The sequence below is a fragment of the Monodelphis domestica genome, chromosome 5, assembly GCF_027887165.1.
Source record: "Monodelphis domestica isolate mMonDom1 chromosome 5, mMonDom1.pri, whole genome shotgun sequence".
In the NCBI taxonomy this organism is placed as follows: domain Eukaryota; kingdom Metazoa; phylum Chordata; class Mammalia; order Didelphimorphia; family Didelphidae; genus Monodelphis; species Monodelphis domestica.
Window position 1 is genome coordinate 6,500,804 of NC_077231.1, and position 20,960 is coordinate 6,521,763.

The window sequence follows — 20,960 nt, forward strand, 5'->3', positions numbered from 1 at the left end:
CTCATGAAATAAGAACCATCAGTGAATAAAACTAGACCTGGGTTGTCTTAAGGAGTGTCCAGGAGATTATCTCGAAATTTTTCATCCATGGACACTAAAGATTCACAATTGTGTAATGGTTCTCTTGCAACTGGTAAATCTGAAAGCAAGGTGGCAGTGTTAAGTGTTGTGCAATGTTTTAAGGTGATATTTTCATTGCCTAACAAGATTACTTTGTATCTTGTGAGTCTTTGGTCAGAAAATGCCTATGTTCTATGCCTTGGCAACAATGCTTCAATTTCATGTGGACACATTATTGTTAGTGGGCATTCCAATACTAAATCAGCAGATTTAGTTACTAATAAAGCTGTTGCAGCTATGTCTCTAAGATATGATGGTGCTTCTGAAGCTACTGGGTCCAGCTGGGCCAAGTAATAAGCAACTAGACATTGAACAGGTCCTAATGCTTGAGTTAAAACACCTGAAGCTACCCCTCTCCATTCATGTACTTTATATAAAGTAAATGGCTTTTTGTAATCTGGGATGCCTAGAGCAACCTCTTTTAACTTAGAAAGAACTTATAGGTGTTCCACCTCTAACCTAAGTTGTTCAATTACTGAATATTTTGTCAATGCTATAAGGGGTTTAGTGATTCCCCCATAGCAAGGAATCCATTGTCTACAAAACCCTGTTGTTCCTAGAATTTCACTCAATTGTTTCTTAGTGGAGGGAGTGCTTAAATTTTGAATATCTTCAATGTGCTTAGGGGAAATGAAGTGGGCACCAGCAGTTAAAATAAACCCTAACTACTCCACTTTGGGGAGACATTACTGAACTTTTGCTTTTGAGATCTTGTGACCTCTCTTACATAGTTCCAAAAGAAGATGTTTGCTATCTTCTTGACATGTTGTGGCATTTGGTGAGGCCAAGTTTCTCTTTTTCTATCATCTAAAAAGTATATCAAACAGCTCTCCTTCAACTTAATATTTTCTAGATCTTGTGTTAAAATCTGCAAAAACAAAGTGGAACTTTCCACATACCCTTGAGGCAAACAACACCACGTCCATTGAGAACCTTTCCAGGTAAAGGCAAAAATATTTCTGGAATCTTCATGAATTGGTATTGAGAAAAGTACTTAACACAAATCTACTACCTTAAAATATGAGGCCATGTTAGGAATAAAGGAGATAATTGTGGATGGGCTTGGAACCACAGGATGTCTTTTGATGACATAATTGTTTACAGCCCTTAACTCTTGTACAAATTGGTAAAAAGGTCTTTGATTTACATCTAATTTTGCATTTTTAACAGGCAAGCTAGGTGTATTCTACTCAGATTTACATGGAATTATTATTTTTTGTTCAATTAAAGAAATTATCACTGGGGTAATTTATTCAATTGCCTCTTTTGTTAGGAGATACTGAAGAATAGAAGGAGGTGAGTCACCTTTTGTTTTGATTTGCACAGAAACAGATTTGAGTAGGCCTACCTTGGAAGAAGATGTGGCCCAGAGAGATTCAGGTATATCAGCTGATATTTCAAAGGTGGGAGGTTTGTCCACATCCTGACTGTTTGAGAGAAGTACAGGAAGCACTTTTTCCTCAGGCAATTCTAGTGTCATTGCACCATCTTTGGAGCATGCTATTGTGGCTCTAGGTTTACATGAAAGGTCTCTCCTTAATAAATTTATAGGGGAGCTAGGCATTAGAAGGAAAGAATATTCTATTGATAGAGGTTCCACAGATACCATTTGAGAGGAAAGTTTTGGGACCTTTAGAGGTGCCCTGGATACACCTACTACATTTCAAGAGTCAATAGAACTGCACTTGGAATCTGGTTTACTCATCAACACTGATCTGGAAGCTCCATTGTCTAAGAGGCATTCATAATAAGTATCCCCAATTTTTAAGGTTATATGAGGTTCATTATTATGTGGGAGAGAATGGATTGGGACAACTGGTGTTAAGTTATCAGTGTCTGGGAAAATCAAAGGTTTCATTCTCTGATTCCAGAGTCCAGGCCCCTGGCCATTTCTCTGAGGTACCTCTCATTAAGGGGGATTGCCACCCTGAGTACTGTGTGGGTGAGTCCCATTTCAGATATACTGATGTAAATTATCATTTCCCTCCTTTGGATTAGTATTTCTAAATGTGTTTCTATTGTTTTTATTATTATTTCTATAATTGTTATTATTTCTAAAGTTGTTATTCCTAGAGTTCACATTATTTCTAAAATTTATGTTATTGAGTACCTGGCTCCAGTTTCTACAGTTTAACATTACATGACCCCTTTTTCCACAGAAGTAACACATTGGTGTTTGATTTGTATATTCTTGCAAGGTGAATATGGCCACTGCTTGATTTGCTTTTTCTCTTTCAATTTCCTCCTTTAAACTTTTAATTTCTCTCCTTAATGTCACTATTAAGTCACTATTCTCCTCATCTTTCTTTTTATGGCTGTTAAATACATAAACTGATACTCTCCTAAATTCTTCAAGGTCTTTATTAGCCCAATTCAGATAATTGGTCTTAGATTATCTCTGACCACTTTACAACAGTTTTTTTTAAGCTGTCTCCTTATTTTAATGACATTCGTTTCTCTGGCAAGATCCAGGTCTATATATCTACTTTCCAGATCAATAAATCTATCCATAAATTGAGACAGATTTTCATTGGGGTTTTGTTTAAGATTGTCTAATTTCGTCTCATTGTGATTAATAATGCCTCTCTAGCCTGGCATAGTCTTGTGTAATATTGCTCATTGTTGGGGTTCCATTTTGGGTCTTGCAGAGTACAATGAACTATTCTCCTTCCCTGAGCCTGATTGATAAGAGAGACGATTTAATTTTTTTCTCTGTCAAAAAAGCGTGAAGCAAATTTTCAGTATCAATCCATTTGGGATCATATGTGCAAAAAAAATGCTCTCTAGCTTTTTAATTGTAGGATTCCAGGATCAATCTCTGACCTGAGCCACAAAAGGCTCAGCTCTGGTCCAGTCAGACAGCATTCCAATGCATGATTTATAAGCAGACCATGCGTTCTTTGTTCTGATAGTTTGAAAAGGGTGGGCTGAACTTACCATGCCTCTAGCTTGTACATCACGGACTTGTCAAGCCAATGTAAACCCACTATATGTATTACCTGCCTCTGACATCATGACATCAATAAAGACAGGAGGGGGCGCGATCCTCCCTCTCTTCCTCTTTCTCTCTCTCACTCTAATCTGCCTGCTGGCCACATGGATCTCTCCTGTGATGGAGATCCAGTGTGCCTCTAAAGATCTTCTTTCTTTATTCTCTTTCTTCTTTCTCGCCTCACTCCTGATTCCTAAACCATGCATTCTGGGTTAATTATTTATCTTTCCTAATTGTGTGCCCAACATAGGAAGATAAAAGGGAAATCGTGTCCTTCCATAACAAGATATGATCTGGTGTCTATCTCTGTTCCTTAAACTCTCCCTCCAACTTCTTTCTCCTCCTCAAAGTTATAATCCTGTAGATATTCTCTTTGTGTAGTGGCTGTAGGACAGACTGCTACATTCTAAGTTATAATCCTATAGATATTCCCTTTGTGTAGTGGCTATAGGACAGATTTCTACATTAATAATCACAATTGGCTCATCCTCAAAAGAAGAGATATTTTACTTGAATCTCTCAAGATCTGGGGGGGGGGGTGAATGGTGCATGACACCTTAGCAAAATTATATCTCCACTCTTATTAAACATGGGTACTTCTTTTAAGGGGAATTAGTTTGTAACTGAATTATTTTTGGTTTCTGCCTTCTTTTTTATTTGAGTTGCCATAGAACGGGTAATGGATATAGGTGAGGAATTGGGTTAAGTAGGAATAGTTGGGGTAAATTTAGAGATAGTTAGGAAAGGACAAGGAGGAGTTGAGATGGTTTTAGTATAGGCAGAATTGCATGAAGCAGGACTGCACAGAGACTGAGTCAGCTCTAATAATGAAGAAATGTTGAAAAATAAATCTCTCTTCTTACTCTGGGGATTTTTAAGCCATTCTCAATGCTTTCTATATAAGCCATGAGATCCCTAAACTCTCCTCCAGCTTCTTAAGGTCACTTGAATTATGTTTCCTTGAGATCTCCCAGGCTCTCCTCCAGCTTCTTTTCAAGGTCACTCAATTTATTTTCTAGTTTTTCTTCAAGGTGAGCTTTTAGTCCAGCAAAACTTATTCTGTTTCTTCCTGAGGAGGATCAGGCAAAATGCCAAGCCTCCTATTACTATAAGTATGGCTAGGAACAGTGCTATATAAAGCCACTGTGTAGAAGATCAACTGTCAGCAACAGACAGACCAACTGCCATCCCTAATTGTCAGCAACTGACACACAACCTTTTATACCCTTTTTCTACCTCACTTCCTGTCTCTATGGTTTCTATTTCTTGTTACTGTGGGCTGGTTAATCCCTACACATGTTTATGGTAAGAGGACCTTCAGCTCACCCATTAAATTAAAAAAGAATAAAGAATTCCTTTTTACATACAGAAGACAAAAGATGTAGGCTTGCAATCAAGAAAAACTTACCCAAGAAACAGTACAATTTTACAGGGTGGGAATAAATTTTTAATGAAATAGAGGGTTTTCAAGCATTCCTAATGAAAAGACAGAGATTTTAAGTGAAAACAAAGTAATCAAAAGCAACATAAAAAGATAAAACATATTTGCATGATCATAGATGTATAATCCAGAATTGTTTGCCATCTCCAGGAGGGGAGAGGGAAGGGAAGAAGGGAGACAATTTGAATCTCATGATTTTGGAAAATGTATGTTGAAAAGTGTTATTACATGTAATTGGGAAATAATTTATTAAAAAAAGGTAAACATGATTGAGCAATCATAAGGAACTAAATTAAATTAAACTTTTTATATGCTTATTTGGAGATATGATACATGTAGCCCCTTAGAACTCTATTATTATCAGGGCCACAGAGAGTAACTCTATTATGTTTTGATGATTTTAGAAGAACAGAACAAGAGGGTAAGAGGAATAAACTGGGAGAAGGGAAAAGGGAGAAAAGAGAAAATTATCTCACATAAGTGATGTGTTCAAGGTGATTTCATACAACAAAGGGGAGGGTATGGGGGTAAGTAGATAACAACTGTACTTCATTCTTTTTTTTTTTTAAACCCTTACCTTCTGTCTTGGAGTCAATACTGTGTATTGGCTCCAAGGCAGAAGAGTGGTAAGGGCTAGGCAATGGGGGTCAAGTGACTTGTTGGAGGGAAGAATATATGTAAACCCAAATTTGAGCACAAAAATACATCTTACACAATAGGGAAATTAGGAAGACTGTGGGGGGGGGGGGGCTGTCCCACAGCCCTCACAAGAAAGGAAAGATAGAAGGTTGACCTTGGGGGAAAGGACTGAGCCGAGGGGATGGATAAGAAGGCAGACACCCACACAATATTTATAATAACTGAGCTACACAGATCAAGTTCCAGCTACTTAACTTTCACAAGGACATGAAACAGTTAAGTAACTTTAAATCAACACACGGAAGTAAGCAATGAGTTTAGAGATTAGCTGATGATGATCCCTTAGAGTGGAGGACACTAATCACGGATCATTCCAGCTAGAGGGTAAGAGATTAAGAAAGAGAGGTGATTCACAGAAATAAAGGAAATTCCATGAGAGAAGCTGATTCTTGGCCAGAGGCCAAGCTCCAGGAAAGACAGAGACAGGTGAAAGGTGATAAGGGCTGACTTGCTCTGCTCCGCTCATATTTATTGGTATTGAGATGCAAATGTACGTAATACATATTAATGAATACACAGTGGATTGCCATTGGTTCAGTTGCAAATTATGACAAGGCAGAGGTGTAGTTTATCTCAGCCAGGTGAGCACAAAGAAACCTGAGTTCCAGCCTAAACCTTAGAAATGCTGGGATCAAAGGTCAATGCCTTTCTTGCCATGCACAGGACTAAGCATGGGCTTTCCTAAGACAATCCTTACAGATAAATTATTTCCCTTGTGCATACACAGGTGTGGACTGTTACAGAGACAGAGCACAGGAAAGAGAGGAGAGGATAATAAAAGGGAAAGGATCAGAAACAAAAACCTTAAAAAAGAGTTGAGTAGGAAAAGAGAAGGAAAAGTATAAGAGAATAGGATGTAGGGAAATACGCAATTAGCAATCATAATTGTGAGGGTAAATGGGATAAACTCACTCATAAAATAGAAGATGATAACAAATGGATTAGAAACAAGAATCCAATAATGTATTATTTACAAGAAACTTGAAATATAAAGATATAGAGAGTTAAAATAAGGGAATAGAACAATAGTTATAATCCTTCAGCTGAAGTTAAAAGGGCAGGGGTAACAATTATGATTTCAGACAATGTAACAGAAAAAGTAGACTTAATTAAAAGAAATAAACAAGGAAATTATATTTTGCAAAAAATATGATAGACAATGGATATCAATATTGAATATATATGCCCCAAATGACATAGCACTTGATACTTAAAAGGAAAAGTTAAATTAGTTATATGTAGGAGGAAACAGAAAATAAAACTATACCTGGGGGTAAAGGAGAGAAGTTTTTAATATACCCCTCTAGGATCCAGATAAATCTTATTTGACATAAATATGGGAGAATCGAAATGAAAAAAACAAAACTATAGACCAATATGCCTAATAAATATTATTTTTGTTAAGTTTTAAATGAAATATTAGTAAGGAGACTGTGAAGATCAAAGTTAACTCTCCCCTGATTGTGAAGATTAAAATTGTAACCCTTGCCTATTTTTAGAACACCCTACTTAAAGTTGAGTGGGAAGATCTGCCCATTTTTTAGATCAAATCACCAAAAGTGTAAGCATCCCACTTAATCATTAAGTGATAATGGGTGATGAATCAGAATCAACTGACTGCCTACTGGGCAGTCCTAAGCAAGGTTTTAGACTATGATTTGTCCAAGTAAAAAGTGGAGAAAGACACAGGAAGTGACGCAAAAGAAGCATCTTTAAAAGGAACGGTCTCTTCCTGTGAGAGGGACTTCTTCATTCTTTGGAGTGTAGACTGAAGGAGAAATCTGCTGACTGGACCTGAGGCCCTGTTCCTAATGAGATTGTTGGATTCACACATGGTGAATGAAAGAGCTGACTCCTTTCCTGGATATTTTGTGAAGAAACTCTTCTCAAGAGAGACTAACCTCTTGAGAAAGTTTTTCTCCAGGTCCTCAGCTTTGCCAAGGCCATTTAAGAACTAACTCTCCCTGCCCAGGTTGGGCTAGGGACCAGAAGTAAATTACTTAGTGCTTAGGCTAGATATCTTATCCTATCCTCTCTCTGATTTTCCTTACTTCACTCCTTCTACATTTTGTAAATAAATTGTACATAAATCTCTTTGGAATTAATATAGATTCCTGGCGACCATACTCTTAAATAATCTAGTCCAACCTTTATATAAATTAACCCCTTTTTCCCCCTTACAAGACTATAGCAATATTCCACAAAGATTATACATTATGACCAGGCTAGGTTTATACTTTAATAATCTTTTATAATAAAGGACTAGTTCAATGTTAGAAAAACTAAACAAAAATGACCATATTTATAAGAAAGACAACAAAAATCTTATGATAATATTAATATATGCAAAAAACTTTGATAAAATATACTACTTGTTCCTGTTTAAAAAAAAGAAAAAAACACAAATACAGGCATAAGAAGAACTTTCCTTAAACTGATAACTAGTATTTATTTAAAGCTAAAAACCAATGTTATATATAATGGAGGATTAGCTAGAGGTCTTTCTAATATGATCAGGAATAAATCAAAGTCATCCATTATGACCATTACTCTTCAATATTATACTAGAAATGCTAGCTATAGAAATTAGAAAAGAGAAATAAGCACAAGTAAAAAGGAAAACAGAATTATAGCTTTTTGCTGATGATATAAGAGTTTACCTAAAATACTTAAAGAATCCCAGAAAGACAACTAAGAAATTAAATGAATTAACAACTTTAACAAAATTTCAGGATATAAAAATAAACCCACATATACCAAAGCACTTCTGTTTATTACCAATAAAATGTAGTAAGAAAAGACATAAAGAAAAATTCTGTTTAAAAGAAATCTATAGACAGCATAAAATACTTGGGATGGGATAGTTAAGATAGCTCAGTGGAGAGAGAGTCAGGCCTAAAGGCAAAGGTCCTGAGTTCATATATGACCTAATTCACCTCCTAGCTGTGTGTCATGTCACTCCAATTATTTCATCCTTACTGCTTTTCTGCCTTGCCTTGGAATTCACATTTAGTATTGAGTCTAAGACAGAAGATAAGGGTTTTAAAAAACACTTGGGAGCCTATCTGCCAAGTCATACCCAGGAACTATATATATAAATATATGTATATATATATATATTTTTTTTTAACCAGGAAGTATATTAACACAATTATAAAACACTCTCTACACAAAAATAGATGGATCTAAATAAATGAAAGGAGACTCATTGCTCAGGAGTAGGCCAAGCTAACATATATATATATATATTTTTTTAAAGGCAATGCGATATAAATTTTCTTACTTATTTGAAGCTATGCCAAACTCCAAAGCATTACCTTATAGAGGTAGAAAAATAACAACAAAATTTGTCTGGAGAAACAAAAGACTCTCAGAGAAATTAATGAAAAGAGAGAAGGAAGTGGCCCTTTACTACAAAGTCATCATTATTGAAACAATTTGATATTGGTTAGGAAACAGAGAAGTTGATCAGTGGAACATGGTAGATACATAAGCAAATGAAGAGAGTAACCTAGTTTTGTTTTGTTTTTTAAACCCCTAATTTCGTCTTGGAATCAATACTATATATTGGTTCCAAGACAGAAGAGCAATAAGGGCTAGGCAATGGAGGTTAAGTGTCTTGCCCAGGGTCACCCAGCTAGGAAGTGTCTAAGGGCAAATTTGAACCCAGAACCTTCCATCTCTGAGCCTGGCTCTCCACTGAGCCACCTAGCTACCCCCAGTAACCTAGTTTTGGTAAACTCAGAGATTCCCAGCTACTGGGGCAATAACTCACTATTTGACTAGGAAGATAGTGATACACATGAGTAACAGGAAAGTTTGGAAGACAGAAATACTAAGGGAGAAAGATTAGGAGTTCAATTTTGAACATCCTGAGTTTAAAATGTCCACAAGACCCCAGTTCCAATGTCCTATGGGGCAGTTGGAAATGCAAGACTGAGGTAGGTCAAGAGAGACATTAGGGCCGAACACCCAGATTGGAGAATCATCAGTATATAGATGATAATTGAATCCCTAGGAGCTGAGCGAGAACATGGCCACAGAGTACACTGCCACCTGCGTTCTTACTCTTCACATTTTGGAGGCTACGAATCCTAAGTTATTATTTATTATACTTATATTCACTGCATGTGGAAGGAATGAATTAAATCAATTTGGAATAAATACATCAGACATCAAATTAAGTCAGTGATAACGATTAGACCATTCAACCTCCCTTCAGAGGTTTCCATTCACCCCAGGGTTATAAGGAATATGGGGCTGAAGCATTCTTGACCCCTTCCCTTTAAAAGCCAAAGCTGCTTGCCTTCAGTTGGATGGCTGAATTGAAGCTTTAAGCCAGAAATGACTAGATCAGCATAAAAGCAGAGTCCTTGGGGCGCCAAGGGACCCACTACTTCCCTTCTCTCTGCCCTACTTAAATGTGCTGACATTCTAGCTTTACTCTAGGAAGAGTGAGGAAGGATACAAAAATTTCATTTGTATTTATTGTGAAGACATAATTCAATCCTATTGCATTTCAATAAACACTAACTTGTGGATAGAGCACCATACAAAGGGGAAAATGGTCAAGAATACCAAAGAATATAATGGAAAAAATAAATAAGAGACCCACATCGCCAACTCTACAACAAAGCAGTAATTATCAAAACAACCTGGTACTGGAGGGAAAATGGAAAAGTAAACAGAGGAATAGACACAAAGCAGAGAAACAAATGCACACAGAAGTCTTGTGTTCAATAAAACCAAGAACACAACCAACTTGAGAAGGGATTTAATTATGTAATTAAAAAGAGAATGTAACATATCTTTTGCAGCTGTAAATAGGTTTAAAAAACCTGGAACCAAAAATTAAATGAGGTCAGAAAAAGATAAAACATTGTCTCAACTGTATAAAATCAAGAATCCTTCGCATTAATAAGCTCAATATATTTAGAATCCCAGTATTAGAATGTATTAGAGAAAATTTGAATTAAATATCTCTGATAAAAATTTGATGGCCCAAATATTTGAGAAATTAATATGAATTAATGAGATTAAGGGCCATTCCCCATTAAAAGATAGTCAAAAGAGATGAAAGGGGGAAAAATTATAGAAACTATAGCTAGCTATCTTCAAAAATGTTCAAAAGCACCAATAGTCGGACTAATGCAAATTTAAAACCACTCTGAGGTATCACCTCTCCACAAACAAGTTAGCAAAGATGCTAACATAAAAGAGAAACCAATTTGTGGAAGAGATATGGGATGGCTGGCACAATTATCTCACTGCTAGTGGAGCTGGGTATTGATCCAACCATTTTAGAAAACAATCTGAGTCTGTACAAGAGACCTTATGTATGTCACTTGGCCACTTGGGATTTTGGTTTCTTCATCTATAAAACAAAGATTACTTTAAACTTCCCCTTTAATCCAGAGATTCCACTACTGAGCCAGGAAATACCACAAGAAAGTTTGTTGCTGCTCTTCAGTGGTTTCAGTCGTGTCTAACTCTTTGTGACCCCATTGAGCCCATTCTTGGCAGATAGTAAAGTGATTTGCCATTTCCTTCTCCAGCTCATTTTACAGATGAGGAAACTGAGACCAAAAGGGTGAAGTGACTCATCCAGAAAATATCTGAGGCCAGATTTGAATTCATGAGGATGAGGTCTGATACTTTATCCACTGCACCACCTCCCAAGAAATTTACTGGCAGCAATAAAAGAATCATGGATGTAGAGAATGTTTCTGGTGCATTATTCATGTTTAAAAAAAATCCCCAACAGGTACAGATAAATAAATGATAGCATCTGAATGTTCTAAACTCTTACTGTGTTGTATGGAAGAATGAATCTGAAGAATTTAAAGAAACATGGGAAGATCTATCTGAAGTAATACAATTAGTGAGGACCACCACCACAAAGTCATTGTGGAGAAGCAACAACCCTCAGGTCCAATGCAATAGTCAGCTGCCTAAGTAAAGGACACCCTACCCCCTTCTATTAGCAATCAACGACCCAGATTTGAGGGGAGGATGTACTTTGAGTATTGAGCCTTAAAGGTCATGTCAAAGCAGAATGCATTCATAAATCACCAAAAAGAACAAGGGCCTCATCCTGGGGTGAGCCAAGTTGGAAAGGCAATCAGTAACCCCCAAAGCTGCCCCTTTCATTTCAGAAGAGTGATCCCAGGCCCAGAGGGGGAGCCCCAAGTCACAGAGGATCTCTGTCTGTACTCAGGGACCTTTTCACAACACCAAGCTATCTCATAAACAGAAAGTAAAGAACTTGCTTTCCCATGCCTTAGGGCCAGGACCTATCTTTACTAGAGGAGGGAGGGGAACATTAAGGAGAAGAAGAGCCAAATGAGAAGATGGCAGAAGCTTCCAGATATAAGGTATTAAACCCAGAACCAGATGGGCAATGCAAGCAAATTGCCCAGCCCAGCAAAGCCTGGGAGCTGAGATAACCTGGTAGTGCCAAGCAAAGTATGGGTGCTGCCAGATTGTGATCTGAGACAAATACAGTCCATTTGGACAAACACCTGCCCCAGAAGAACTGGCCAGGACTCCAGGGGAAACAGGCCCCAAGGTGGGAAGTAGTTGCTCCTAAGTCTTCTCGGGCTACTAGGCCTTCGTCTGTTGAGGCCTGTATCTACCCCTCAATAAAGGGGGTAGGAAAACAGCCTTATGCTCTTCCTATATACCCATGGAGGTGGGTTCTTTTTTTCCTGTTGTTGTTTTTTTTTACATTTTATATAAGAAATATGATTTATGTTCAAGTGCTAATTAGGACCTTGTTCCTTGAAGGGGAAAGAATAAAGCATTTATTAAGCACCTACTACCAAGCATTGTACTAAGGGATGAGGATCAAAAAAGAAAGTCAGACAGCCTTGCTCCCTGGGAGCTCACATTCTAATGGGGGAGACAGCCTACAGAGAAGCTTTTAAGTGTGAGTCTGATGGAAGGGTCCCCTGGTCCTCAGTGGGTGTCACCAAGCAGGTGCTCAGGCCTTGTCTTTAATGTCATTTTCACTGATGAAATCCTCTCTGTTTCTGATGCTGTACCACTGGACAGGGCCAAAAACTGCCGGATCCTCACTATGTGTGGCAAAGCCCCTGTAGAAAGGAGCTGTCCTGAGCTGCCTCTCCCCAGGGGCAGGCACTGGGCTGGTAGCATGACTGTTCCCAAGGCTCCTGGGTTCATGGTCTTGGGTTGTCTCCCATCAGGTTCCAAAGGGACATGGTGGTCAAGGTGATAGTGGTGGTTTGGCCTGCTGTCCCGCAGGGTGCCCTGCTGCCTCAGCTGAGATGCCTTGCCTGTCGTGTGGGTGGCAGAGGAAGACTGAATACTCTGAAGTATCTACCAAGAAAACAGGTAGAAATGAGCCAAATTCAGATTTTCCCCAATAAAATTCAGGACAACAGGGATAGAGGGAAGAAGGGATACAAGCTACATCAATGCTTATCAGAGAGAATTCTTCAAGTTCTCCTGGGGACCAGCCAAGTTGGCAGAGTCAAGAAAGCAAGCCATCCCAGCTTCCCTTCACAACTATCTGAGGAAGATCTGGAAAATGAACCAGACCAAGGGCATTACAGAGTCTTCTAAGGCTGGTATGCTGAACTGGGGCCTGGCACTGAGCAAGAGGAAGTTCCAGAACCAGGAAGGAATGCCCTACTACTGGTCAGGAAGGAGGAACAAGTACTACCAGGGAGCTGGCACTCTCACCCCAAAGCCAGGTCATAGACTGAGAAGATGACTTGTTTCTGTGGATGGCAGTCTAGGGTAAGAAATAGTTATAAGTACCAGGACCAAGTGAGCTGTGTGGCACTGATCCTGGGCACAGAGCATGATCTCAGATATCAGCTTCCAGCCCAGTGTGAAAACCTCAGCAGGGGCAGAGAACTCAGACCAATAAAGGACTTGCATTCCTCAACCTCTGACCCTACAGAACCTTTCAGCTCTTGGATGGGACAAGAAGTAGTCTCTTAGTAGCCAACAATTTGAGGGTAGAAACCAAAGCAGTATTAAAAAAATCAGCATCTTTAAATACTTTCATCAACAAAAGAGAAAAAAGAAGAGATTAACAAATGGGATATACAACTAAAAACCTAGAGACTAACACATTTTAAAATTCCATTTAAAAATCAATAAAATAACTAAAATCAAAGAAATGTTTTACAAAATTAAGAACCACTGAGGCAAGTCAACAAGCACTTAGTAAGCACCTATTATGTGCTAGGTAACTGGGCTAAGCACTGGGAATGGAAGATAAGCCAAAACAGTTACCAGACTTCAAGGAGGTTATAGTCTAATGAAAAACATGCTACACACACACACACACACACACACACACACACACACACACACACACACAGAGTAAATTGGAAGTAATCTCAGAAGAAAATCACTAGCACTGATGGCAATCAGGAAAGGGTCCTTCCAAAAAGTGTCAAAAAAACAAACTATGAGTTGGCTCTGAAAAATAAATACAAATACAAGATAAATCAAAAGCTAATATGATTTAAAAAGAAAAAAGAAGAAAACTAAAGTATCAGCATCAAAAATTTTAAAGCTAATTTCACAACAAATGAAGAATAAAGGAAACTATTAGAAATTAATTTGCCCGATTATATGACAATAAAAGTGACAACCTAAATAAAATAGATGAATATTTTTAAAATATGAAACATTCATATTAACATGAGAAATAGAAGACTAAAATAATGTGATCTTAGAAAAAAGAAACTGAATAAGCCATAAGTGTGTTCCCAAAGGGAAAAAAACCTAGGACCAGCTGGATTTACAAAGTAATTCTATCAAATAGTCAAAGAATAATTAATTGCATCATTACCTAAGTTATTTGAAAAATAGGAATAAGAATCTTATGAAATTCCTTCTCTGATATAAATATGGCATGATGCCTAAGTCAGGAAAGTCAAAACAGAGATAGAAAACCAGCATAGAACAATATCCCTAATGAATATTGATGCAGAGGTTTATTCTTTTATTTGTTTGTTTTTGTTTTAAGGCAGAAGAGAGCCAATAGGGGTCACAGAGCTATAAGAGTCTGAGGTCACATTTGAACCCATATGGACTTCCCAAATCTGGGCCTGGCTCTCTACTGAGCTACCTAGCTAGCCCCAGTGCAAAAGTTTTAAATAAAATATTGGAAAGACTTAGCAATATATTACAAAGATTATATACTATGACAAGGTCAGATTTATATAAGAACTGCAGAGTTGGTTTAATATTAGGGAAACTATCAGAGAAACATAATAAAGCAAATAAATAGCAAGAACAATAAAAATAATAAGATTAATCAATGTTCATTAATAATAAATGTTTATTTATTAAGCACCTACAATGTGCCAGGTGTTATGATAAGGGCTGGGCAACTAAGAGAGGTTGGGGGAAGGCTTCCTGTAGAAGATGGGATTGTAGTTGGGACTGGAGGAAGCCAGGGAAGCAGTAGGTGAAACTGAAGAGGGACAGAACTCCAGGCATGGGGATCACACAGGGGAAATTCCCAGAGCAGAGAGTCTTCTGTCTTGTGAGAAATAAGGGAGGTGAAGACTAGAGAGGTGGGGTTGGGAAGCATATTAGGTTATGAGGGGCTTTGATGTTGTTTGTGATCCAGAAGCAAAATTCTAGATTTTACATTTATTATATCAAGATATACACAACACGTTTTGGATATGATTCAAAATCTATTCCTTTTTAAAACACTAGAAAGCCCAGGAATAAACTCTTACTAGGATGAGAAATGTCTATCTAAGACCAATAGTCTTTCCCATAAGATTAATGGTAAAACAGAGAAGTCCATTATTGCCATTTCTGTTTGACACAATGCTACCTAGATATGCTAGCTCTACAAATAAGAAGAAAAAAGAAACTGAGGGAAGTTTAGGCTCTTTGAAAAATGAACCCTAGAGAGCCAAATTAAAAATTAATTGAAAAATAACTTCAGCAAAGTTATCAGCACTCCTGAATATCACCAATAAAACTCAGCAGGAAGAGAGAAACAGACTCAAATAACTGGAGAAATACTCATTGTTCACAGGTAAGCTGAACTAATAAATCATACTATCTAAATTAATTATTTATTCAGTGTCATACCAATCAAAGGACCAAAGGATTACTTTATAGATCTAGGAAAAAAGCATAATAAAATTCAACTGGAAGAACAAAAAGTCAAGAATCTAAGGGGAAACCATTTAAAAAATGGGAAGGAAGAGGGCCTGGCAGTATCAGATCTCCAACTAGACTACTACAAAGCTTTAATCATCAGAACAGTTGGATGCTGGGTAAGAAACAGGTTGATCAGTGGAATGGATTAGATACACCACATGCAAAAGAAAATGAGGGCATTAACCTAGTATTTGATAAACCCAAAGATCCCAGCTATTAGAGCAGGAACTCACTAAGTGACAAGCTGTTAGGAAAACTGGAAAGTAGTCTGGCAGAAACTAGGCACAGGCCCAGCTTCAGCTTTAGGCAGAATCCTCAAAAGTGGCCCCCGGTTGGCCCCAGTCCTTTCTTTAAGCCTGTGAGGGGCTGGCACTCTTAGCAAATCTTGGGATTGATGTAATTTCTACCAAGTCATTGCAAGGTTTAGCCACAACATGTGAAGGAAGAGGACACCATCATGGGGCAGCTTAGTGAGTAGAACACCAGACCTGGAAAGAAGAGGACCAGGATTCTCATCTGGTCTCAGACACTGCCTAACTGGGTGAATCTGGGCAAGTCACTTAAGCCCCATTGCCTAATCCTTACCACTCCTCTGCCTTGGAACCAGCACTTAGTATTAATTCTAAGATGGAAGGAAAAGGTTTTTAAAGGGAAAAAAAAGGAAATCATTATTCACAAAGACCATTTGAAAAATTCACCACTTGATAAGAGAATTCCATCAACTTATACTCTTGATTTACTTACTGTTGAGCTCTTGCTTTCTTTTGAGGTTGACATCCCTTTAACCTGCTGCCCATCAAATACAGCTCAGAATTGGCACGAGAAAAGGAATGAAATTGAGAAAAGGGAAGTTTATGTTCAAAAACCAGAGTGACTGCCCATCCTAGCCTCAGACTTCCTCCCCACTCCATTTCCCCCAAACATCTTTTTCTCATACTCTGAGTTTAGATAACTTGTTTTATTTTTAATTGCTAACATCTACTTTTTTTCTTATGAATATTATTAGAGGGGGCACACAGGTGGCTCACTGGATAGAGAGTCAAGACTGGAAACAGGAGATCCTGGGTTCAAATCTAGCTTCAGACACTTCTTGAATGACCCTGGGCAAGATACTTTACCCCCATTGCCTAGTCCTTACCACTCTTCTGTCTTGGAACCAAAACAAGTATTGATTCTAAGACAGAAGGTAAGGAATTTTTTTTAAGTATTGGAAAATATCTGAACAGCAAAATACCTTTATGTATAGCCCTAAATCACAGGATTTCACAGTTAAAAGGGAAATAGAGGGCCAAGAAAGGCCCAAGGAAGAATTCCCCCTTCAACACACCGGCTAAATGCTCACCTGGCCTCTGTCCAAAGTCCTGCTGAGGTGGTCCATTTAGGGGCCCACTTAGGGAAATTATTCAAAATTATTCAGAATTTTTTCCTGTCATCAAGCATGAATTTTGCCTAATAACTTGGTTGCATCACCCTCCTTAGTCAAAGAAAACAAAGCCCTTTCATCTCTTCAAATACTTGAAGACAGCTATAGTGCCATTCTTCTCCTGACCCTGGCTACTTGGCTTCTCACCTTCAAGCCAAACATCTTTGGTTTCTTTTTTTTTTAATTATTTAAATTATTATATTTTATTTTATTTTCTCCCAATTACACACAGAAACAGTTTCAAATATTTTTCAAAGAATATTGAGTCTTGAATTCTCTCCCTCCTCATCAACCTCCCAACCCCATTGAGAGGGTAAGCAATCTCATATAAATTTTACATGTGCAATCATGTAAAACATTTTTCCATATTCATCCTTTTGTGGAAGGAAACTCAAATAGAAAAAAATTTAAGTGAAAAAACTGTGCTTTGGTCTGGATTCATTCGTCATTTTTTTTCTGGAAGCAGATAGCATTTTTTATCATGAGCCCTTTGGGATAGGTTTGGATCATTATATTGCTAACAATAGCTGTTATTCATAATTGTTCATTATATAGTATTCCCATTACTGTGTATAATATTCTCCTGGTTCTGCTTATTTCACCCTGCTTCAGTTCATGCAAGTCTTTCCAGGTTTTTCTGAGTTCCTCCTGCTTGTCATTTCTTATAGCACAGTATTACATTATACTCATATGCCAGCACTTTCTCAGCCATTCCCCAATGGATAGGTATCCTCTCACTTTCCAAAACTTTGTCCCCACAAAAAGAGCTGCTTTAAATATTTTTGCAAACTAGTAATGGTATTTCTGGGTCAAATAATATATTTGGGAATAAGTCCAAATTGTTCTCCTGATTGATGGAATCAGTTCACAACTCCCCATTAGTGCATGTCTCAGCTTGCCCATATCTCCTCCAAATTTTGTCATTTTCCTTTTCTGTTATAATAGTCAATCTGATAGGTGTGGGATAGTGCCTTAGAGTTCTTTTAATGTGCATTTCTCTAAATAATAGTGAATTCGAGCATTTTTTTACATGACTATAGAGAATTTTAATTACTTTTCTGAGAACAACTACTGTTCATATCCTTTGACCATTTATCAATTAGGGAATGACTTGTATTCTTATATACTGAACTCATTTCTGTATGCATTTGAGAAATGAGGCCTTTATTAGAAACTTGTCAAAATTTTCTTGCACCATTATGATTACTATATATTACTATCAGTCCTATTTACCCATTTAGTTTCTGATCTCCACCGCCCCTGATTTGCCCTCTTTCCTTGATAGGAAACCCACCCACTTTCTTGAAAGGCAAAATAATACCCAGTTGATTGTGTATGTTTTTCCCTCTTTGAGTCAATTCCAATGAGAGTTAGATTCATGTGCTCACCTCCCCAATCTTCCCCTTCACTATAAAAGCTCTTTCATGTCTCTTTTATGTGAGACAATTTACCTCATTCCATTTTCCCCTTCCCCGTCCTTCCAATGTATTTTTCTTTCTCCATCATATTCAACTGGCACCCTGTCCCTCTGACTCTACATACTCCTTCTAACTGCCCTAATAATGGCAAAATTCTTTGGAATTATAAGAATCATCTCTTCATGTAGGGAGGCATACAGTTTTTTTTTATTGAAATGCCTTTTTTTTATTGAATGACTTTTGATTGCTCTTTCCTGTTTACCTTTTTATGATTCTCTTGTGTCTGTATTTGTCAGATTTTCCATTCAGTTCTGGTGTTTTCATCAGAATGTTTGAAAGTCCTTTTTTCACTGAATACTCATTTTCCCTCCTGAGGGATTATGCTGTTTGCTGGATAAGTGATTCTTGGTTGAAATCCTAGGTCCATTGCCCTTGAAATATATTTCAAATTTTCCAACCATTCAATGTACAAACTGCTAAATCTTCTGTTATCCTGACTGTAACTCCACGATGTTTGAATTTTTCCTTTTAACTGCTTGCAATATTTTTTCCTTGAGAGTTCTGGAATTTGGCTGTAATATTCCTGAAAGTTGTCCTTTGGAATCTCTTTTGGAAGTTGATCAGTAGATTCTTTCCATTTCTATTTTGTCCTCTGGTTCAGGGCAGTTTTCCTTGATAGTTCATTGAAAGATGTCAAAGCTATTTTTTTTTTATCATAGCTTTCAGGTAGTCCAATTCTTCTTAGATTATCTCTCCTTGATTTATTTCCCAGGTCAGTGGTGTTTCCAATGAAGTATTTCACATTTTCTATTTTTTCATTCTTTTGACTTTGATTGATTCTTGATGTCTCATGGAGCCATTAGCTTCCACTTGCCCAATTCTAGTTTTTAAGGCATAATTTTCTTGAGTGAGCTTTTGTACTTCCTTTTTATCTTTTGTACCTTTTCCTCAGTGAACTTTTGAACCTCTTTTTCCTTAGTGCCAATTCTGCTCTTTAAGGAATTCTCTTCACTGCATTTTCATGCCTATTTTACTAATTGGCTTTTACTGTTATTTAAGAGATTTTTTCAGCATTTTTTTGTGCCTCCTTTACCAAGCTATTGACTTTTCCTTGGTTGTCTTTTCTCAATTTTTCTTATATTGACCTTGTTGTCATCTTCTGAGTTTGTGTTCTGGCTTCCCTGTCACCAAAATAAGTTTCCATGTTGTTTCTTTCTTTTTTTTGTTTACTCATTTTCCTGACTTTTTTTTCTTTTAATTTAAAAAACTGTTAAAGTTGGGTTCTGAAATTGTAGTGAAAGGAGCACTGTTCCAAGCTTCAGGTTCTTTGTAAAGTTGCCTTCAGAACTGGCTCTAGACAAATCTATTTGCTTTCAGTTCCTCCAAGGGAGTATGATGCAAGGAGAAATATTTTTAATGCTCTGGTCTGTGGGTAACCCCAAGCTTTTTACCCCCTTGGAAGTGTGACTAGGGTCCCCTGACTCCCTGTGGCTCAAGCACTGGTGTCCCCCAGTGCTACTTCTCTGAGAATGCACTTGCAACCTGGTTCAGCACATGACCTATGTGTATGTGACAAGAGTTGCAGCAAAGGGACCCCTGCAGTCTTCTTCTGAGCAGTTGTTTGGCTCTTCTTACTGTCTGTGGCTGAGCACTCTGGAAGTCCTTGCTTCTCCTCCAGTTGTACCCAAGGCCTGGTGCCACCATGGGGCCTGCCCTGGAGCTCTACACTCCCAAGTGCACTATATCCCATGTGCTATCCTTCTAAGTTGTTTTAGGCTGAAAAATTAATTCACTATCTTTTTCTGGGTTATGCTGCTCCAGAATCCATTTTGAGGCATTATAGTATAGGGTGTTTTTGGAGGGTATTAGTAAAAATCAGATGGGTCTGTGTACCTTCTTCACCATCTTGTTTCTATACCTCTTCAGTTTCTTCACTAAATCTTCCTATGTCATGGACTCAAGGTCATTTTGCTCTCTCTCTCTTCTATTTCCCTCTTATCTCTAACTACTGTAGTTTCTTCTTAGAAGGTACAATGTACCTTCTAAGGTACCTGTAGTTAGAAGATTTTTTAAGGGTACAAGATGATTATATCAAATGATCTGTTAGGGAGACTAGTCTCCCAAAGGATCAAAGGGGTTTTATGAAGATGGGATTAACCCTCCCCTGCCTATTTTTAGATTTACTCACCAGAAGTATATACATCCCATTTTATCCTTAAATGGGGAAGTCTGTGACCCACATGTGCTAAAGTGGGTGATGAATCAGAAATGACTGACTGCCCCCTAGGCAGTCCTAAGCAAAGCCAAAGCTACAACTGGTCGATGTAAAATGGAAGGAATGCATAGGAAGTGATGCAAAGAAGTGTCTTTAAAGGTAGATGCAACTTCCTGTGAGAGACTTCTTCAGAGTTTGGACTTGCAGTTACAATTGGAGTTCGAGTTGAAGGCTGGTGAAGGATCTGCTTCATAGACCTGGGAATGGTGAGGCAGCTCTTGGACCTTCCTTTAGGACTACCATGTGGGTGAGTGAAAAGCCTGACTCTTTTTCCTGGCTTTCTGGAGGGACTGGTCTCCAGAGAGGCCTCCATTTTGGAAGAGGCCTCATGGCTGGAACTCTTGCTTAGTTTACCTCTGGGCTCCCCATTGCTGGGGCCTCTGAAGCCCTGCCTGGTTTGAAGGAGGTTGGAGTAATTATGACTC

General features: G+C 37.9%; 1 protein-coding gene across 2 annotated transcripts in view; it reads right to left on the bottom strand.

Annotated features, from left to right (window-relative positions):
• Window positions 1-20,960, bottom strand: part of PPP6R2 (protein phosphatase 6 regulatory subunit 2) — a 166,213-nt gene that overhangs the window by 142,807 nt on the left and 2,446 nt on the right. Inside the window, exon 2 of one of the 2 annotated variants that reach the window (XM_056797531.1) lies at window positions 16,164-16,205. The exons of the other annotated variant lie outside the window; for it this stretch is intronic. The gene's annotated coding sequence lies outside the window, so the exon portion shown is untranslated. The remainder of the gene's footprint in view (window positions 1-16,163; window positions 16,206-20,960) is intronic. 2 annotated transcript variants of the gene reach the window in all.